Source organism: Pygoscelis adeliae, unplaced genomic scaffold (assembly GCF_000699105.1).
Source record: "Pygoscelis adeliae isolate BGI_AS28 unplaced genomic scaffold, ASM69910v1 Scaffold286, whole genome shotgun sequence".
NCBI classification, from domain to species: Eukaryota; Metazoa; Chordata; class Aves; order Sphenisciformes; family Spheniscidae; genus Pygoscelis; species Pygoscelis adeliae.
Genome location: NW_008825076.1, coordinates 4,568,643 through 4,574,292, shown reverse-complemented (window position 1 = coordinate 4,574,292; position 5,650 = coordinate 4,568,643).

Genomic DNA, 5,650 nt, shown 5'->3' with positions numbered 1-5,650 from the left:
TACTGGAATTTTAAGTGATTGATATGCCAGAATTGAATATACATCAGCTTGCAACACTGTTGAATTTGCCTAAGAGTGCCTGCTGTATATACGGTTGTAGAATTCTGCTTGTTTCCAAACTTGCACGTTTGGAAGTCTGTTATCTGGAGAATTAAGCAGCGGAAAACTCCCCTCTAACTAGGATAGCTGATAGCATGTATTGGTGGAGAGTCCCTGGTGTGTGACCTGGAGTAAAGAGCAATTAGGAGAAAGAACGATTGTGTTACGTGTAGGCTGAGAAGGTGTGGTGGAGTGGTCTGAGTTAGTCCTGGGCAGCTACCGAGGGTGGCTTGGCTAGCAATTACTGCGTGCTTTGAGCAGAACGCGAGAGCTGGGCAGAATCCAGCCCTGTTTGCATGATTCCCCTTTTTCACTGACAAGTATGAGTTGTTCATTGAAAAGATTTTCTAGGCAAGGCTCTAGACAAACCCAGAGCAATTTCATAAACCAGGGTGAAACCTTCTTATTGCTCTTTGGTTTGTCAAAGAGGAAAAAGGGCACTGGACAAATTGCTGCCTTTGGTTACCTCCATACAACATCAACCTCCTTGGCCTTTGAGGATTTTGTGGAGGGCAGTGTAACAGGTGATCCAAAGACAGACTCATTTAGCTTGACAGGTATTAATTGCTTCACCTGAAGTAAAAGCATCTGAAGTGTAATAAAATTGCAGGTCCCATCTGGCACTATTCAGTATAACGACATGCTGAAGTGCTGGGATCTATGTGGAGAAGCTGTTGATGACAGTAGTGTTGAAAAGGCACAAATCCAGTCTGGAAGTGTTTTCCCTTTCCTTGCTGTCTACAGCTCATGTGTTTATTGCTTGGCATTGACGCATAGGCCTGAGTTGCAGCTTATGAATCATTGCTCTTATTTCTTTCTTCACATACCACTGGGGAGGTCAGCGGCAGCATAGATGTGGAAATAACCAAATGTTTGCTACCAGAAAGGGCTTACATGAATGAGAATCAGAAAACAGGAAACCATAACCAGATGGTGCCACTTTTCCCTTTCTTTCACTCCCCAAGGCCTGCAATAAGGCATATGCACAAAGCTCAGGTTGTACGATCACCAAAATATTTGCAAAGCTAAACTGCACTTGAGAAAAATGCGTGTCTTAAACTTTTTGTGAACTCCTTTTAAAACTTGACTATATGTCTTCCTGAGGCTTTTCATCTCAGTCTTCTGAGAGCTGATAAGATCACGGTGCAAGGTGGAACGGTTGTCAGCCCTTTTGCTTTTCCACTCTCCTTTACTTTAATCAATGTCTTTAAAGTCCTTTATCCCCATGGCTTTCCCATACAATTTTCATTAGACTTTTTGTTAAAGGCCACCTCTCTTAGGTGATTCATTTCTTTTTTTTTTCCTCCCCTGGGTATTTATTTTTTTTTTTTTCCCCCCCCCCCCCCCCCCCCCCCCCTCGTCTTTTCCAAGGTAGCTTAAAGCAGATTTTCTCTGTATTTACCAAGGGATCAATTCCATTTAAATAAGGCCAAATGATTCCATATCTTCTGATATGTATATTCATGAACATGAATATCAGGAGCAGCTCTTGCAGCCTCCGAGATGGGCTACTGTTGTTAGACTACAAATCAGAAATCTGATGTTCTGCTGATCTACTGGGGCTTCTAATGTCTTGACTATACATATTGGGTGGTCAGTACAGCACAGATGCGGATTGAGAACAATCCGCTCCTTGAGGTTAATATCAAATGTCAACCAGAGCAGAGGACTTGCCAGTTCAGCTTCCTTGGTCTGGCTGGTGTTTTGAACCTGGTTGGTTGTAGGTTCTGCAGACTTGCTGGATGAGATGTGCTGTATGAGTGCACACTACTTTGAGACTGCACCTATACTTAAAGCCAGAATTGCTTGTAGGCAGACTAAAGCATCAATATAGAAATAGTGTGGGAATCGGAGCTCACCTTTCCTTGATCCATCTAGAAAACACCTCAAAGCTTGGGAATGTATAAGACAAGATCAAAAGACCCAGGGAGGCTGCACTGAATTTCTATGTTTGCTACGTAGCAGGAAGTAGCCCATTAAACAAAGAGGATAAGAAATGCCTGTGGGACAGGGATGAAGTACATCCTGAGGTATGTCGTCTTCATCACCCATACAAAGGTGAAATCCCTCAGTTAAATTTCCTTCTACAGAGTCATCTGGAGCTCCATCTGTCTTGTTTCGTTCTCAATATTGTCCAAGTTCCTGAAACTAGGAGCACAATGAATATTGCCAAGCCTCTTTGAAGGGAAATTATTTCCTCAGTTTAAGAAAGGACTTAAAGACCCAGCACAAATAGATGTCGAACTAACCAGTCTTGAGGAAGTTGACCTCGTTTGGAAAACGTAGTGTACTTCTGTAGGGAAGTATTAAGAACATAGCAAAAACATTTATACAGACAAGGATTACATTCTGCTAAACCTGTCAGAGTTTAGGAGGAGAGTGGCAAGGAGAAATAGCCACTTTTTACCTAAATGTTTTGCTAGGATGATTTATTAACAAACCAGAATCCTGGGGGGAAAAAAAAAGTTAGGTCAGAAATGTTACATCAGCAGATGGATGCTCGTTGGGGTTTTTCCTTAAGCTCTCAGACCTTGTTTTGATTAGAACATAACGAAGAGTTTGTTCATTAAGTGTTGCAGCTAATTAATGTAAAATTCATGGAGACCCTGGATTCTCAGTTAAACATGCATGAAATCAGTGTTGCTTTCTCTGTATTGCATTTCATACTTCTTGCTTAGCAGGTGTTAACTAGTATGATTTAATAAACCTCAAGTATAATGAAGTGATTCTTGTTCAGCATTTAATAATTTCAGCAGCCCAATTCTTGCTTGATATGTATCTTTCTTTTTTTACAAGACTTTAGGGCACAAGATGAGATTGTAAGCCTGTGAACAGAAAGATGCATGCTTTTCTCCAAAATAATTAGAAGTCACTGTTAAATAGTCTGGAAATCTTTGTTTCTTCGCACGATTAATTGGACTATCATGTTAATAAGCAAATATGATAATTCTCGATAATTATCACTGTGGATTATTTTCATTACTGTAACTAAAGACATAGAACGTTATTATTTTAGTAACAAACTGAAATACTTCTATACAAACCACCTTCTTTACTACAAAATGGACTGAAATAGAATACAGTGTTTAAGTTCTTGGTGAATTGAGGTATAAATTACTAGGTAAATTCACACTTAAGGATTGTTTTGAAATCAAATATCATTTCATATATTCAGGACATGTACTGCAGGTTTCTGTGATGGCAGGACACTGAAATCAATGGGAGTTTTACTCTTGTACTGAATGTACCTAGCGTAAAACCATCCCTGAATGCTTTTGAAAATCTTCCCATAGTAGTTACTTCAAAGGCAAACTACCTCTACGTAATTCAGATTGCACCCATGTAATTAATTTCAACTGACAACAGTGTTCAGCAAGAAATAAGTCTCTTATAACATAAAAATCTTACATTTTTTTTAAAGAGAGGATTAACTTTATTTACATTTTTAATGTAGTTTGTCTTTGTGGAGGCCAATGTTTGGAGGAAAACAAAGTGACAGTGGAAGAGGATGTAAACCTCATTTAAAAATGACACAAAAAAAAGAAAACTGAACATGTTGGCCATTCATTACACAGACTGTTCGTACAAGCTGGAAACTAGTTCATACCTGGAACTCCTGCATTTTTGTTGTGGTGCCTGCCTCCAGCTTTTGTAATACCAGTTATAATGTAAAGCTTTCCATATATGTTTTCCCTGCCCATTCACTCTAGCATTCTGATCAGGTGTACTTCCCGCATGAATGGGGCAGTTGACATTTTAATCATTGCAATCTATAGGAGAAATGGAAAGGTTTCACTCTTCATTGTGTGGTGCGTACACTGAGGTCTCTCTCTGTACATACATACATACACAGGAATATCTCATGGTGTGTCAGTGCATGACTGTAGCCACACCAGCACTTCAGTCCTGTACTTTTCAGGCATAGAAGACTTACCATCATACCTAAAAATTCTGCAATCTCAATTTCTGTTTTGAGTACTACCTGCAAAGATATTTTGGTAGGTATTGAAGAAAATCACTAGCAGGTAATTGAACCAAAATACCATGTTAAGATTACTTAATTTGATACTGCACCTGCTTAACATGAAGTAAGTGAAGCAGCAAAATCACTGAATCCATGAATTTTAGCAATACATCATGCTTTTAAATAACTAAACGTTCTCCCTTATATTTGTAAGCAACTAGGCTGATATATAAAGGAAGCATGAGTGGAAAACTCATAAAAATGCTATTCAGAGACTGCTGTGGATTTTTATTTGAAGATGTAGAAGTGTACAACTGTGTCTTTGTACTCCAAGATCGCCCCTTGGAAACATCCACCTTAGCTTTAGTTGTCAGTAGTAAATAAACTCAGTAGACAATTAGCACCTAACAGGTGTGGAGTGGAAATCAGAATTATGTTTAATGTGCTGATCATATTTGATCCCCATCAGTATTGAGGAACTGAAGCACCATAGGCTTGGCTCTGCACGGCCGAGGGCATCCCCTTTCCTGCCTCAGATTGCCCAGGCCCTTAGGACAAGCCAGGCTGAAAGAGGACCTAGGATGCGTGAGTTAGAATTTGGAAAACGTCATTGTGTTTCTTATGCGATGAGGCTTGCTGCAAAAGGTTTCTCTGTAGGTCTTGCTCTTTGGTACTTCATCTCCACAGTAATGCTGAGGCTGCATAATACCCAATCAAGCACTGTCAGTTCTGATAAAGTAGCACACGGTCTCCTGAAAGGAGGGGTTTTCAGGGAGCATCTCTGCATCGGGAATAAATTCTCATAGGCTGGATGAAGCTTTCTAAAATCTTTTAGATCTCTGACTGCCCCTTTCCCTGAAAGAGATGCAATGAAACCATCTGTTCTTTGCACTCAGGCTTGGACTTAATTAAAACGCAAAACAAATGTGCAAAATATGGGTCAAACAAGGAGGTTAGGTATGGCACAAACCTAGTCAGGCATCTATCAAAGCACCATCCAAGGCTTTTGCATCCCATGGTGTCCATAAAGCTTTTTATTAAATTCTTCTTAAAGATGCTCAGTAACCCTAGACAGCTCAGTGGTTAGTGTTATCCTTACTGTTTTCCAAACAGCTAAGCTGAACCTGTTTTGTTGTAATTTAAATTGTATTTTTTCTTACCCTACCACACAGGGAACAACTTGCTCCTTTCCTTTTTGCAGCAGCTGTTTATGTACTTGAAGACCGTGACTCCCCCAGCCTTCTCTAGGCTGTGAAATCCCAGTCCTCCCTCTCTTTCCTTTTAAGTTGTATTTTTCCAAAGCTCTGATTATTCTTATTGTCCTGATCTGGACTCCTCCAACATGTCCAACTCTTTTCTGGAGACACGGAAAACTTCACACGCTATTCCAGCAGAAGTCTTTATCAGTGCTGAGTACTGGAAAGATTATTTGTGTTTTGCAGACTATGCTGCTGTCTATAACCTCCCAGTGGGATGTTCGCTTTAATTGCAACAGCGTGGCACTGTTAACTTGTGTCAGTTTGTAAGCTGCTACAACTTCTGGGTCTCTTTCTGAAGAAAATAGGTTCCTCAGCCAGTCCTTGTGAA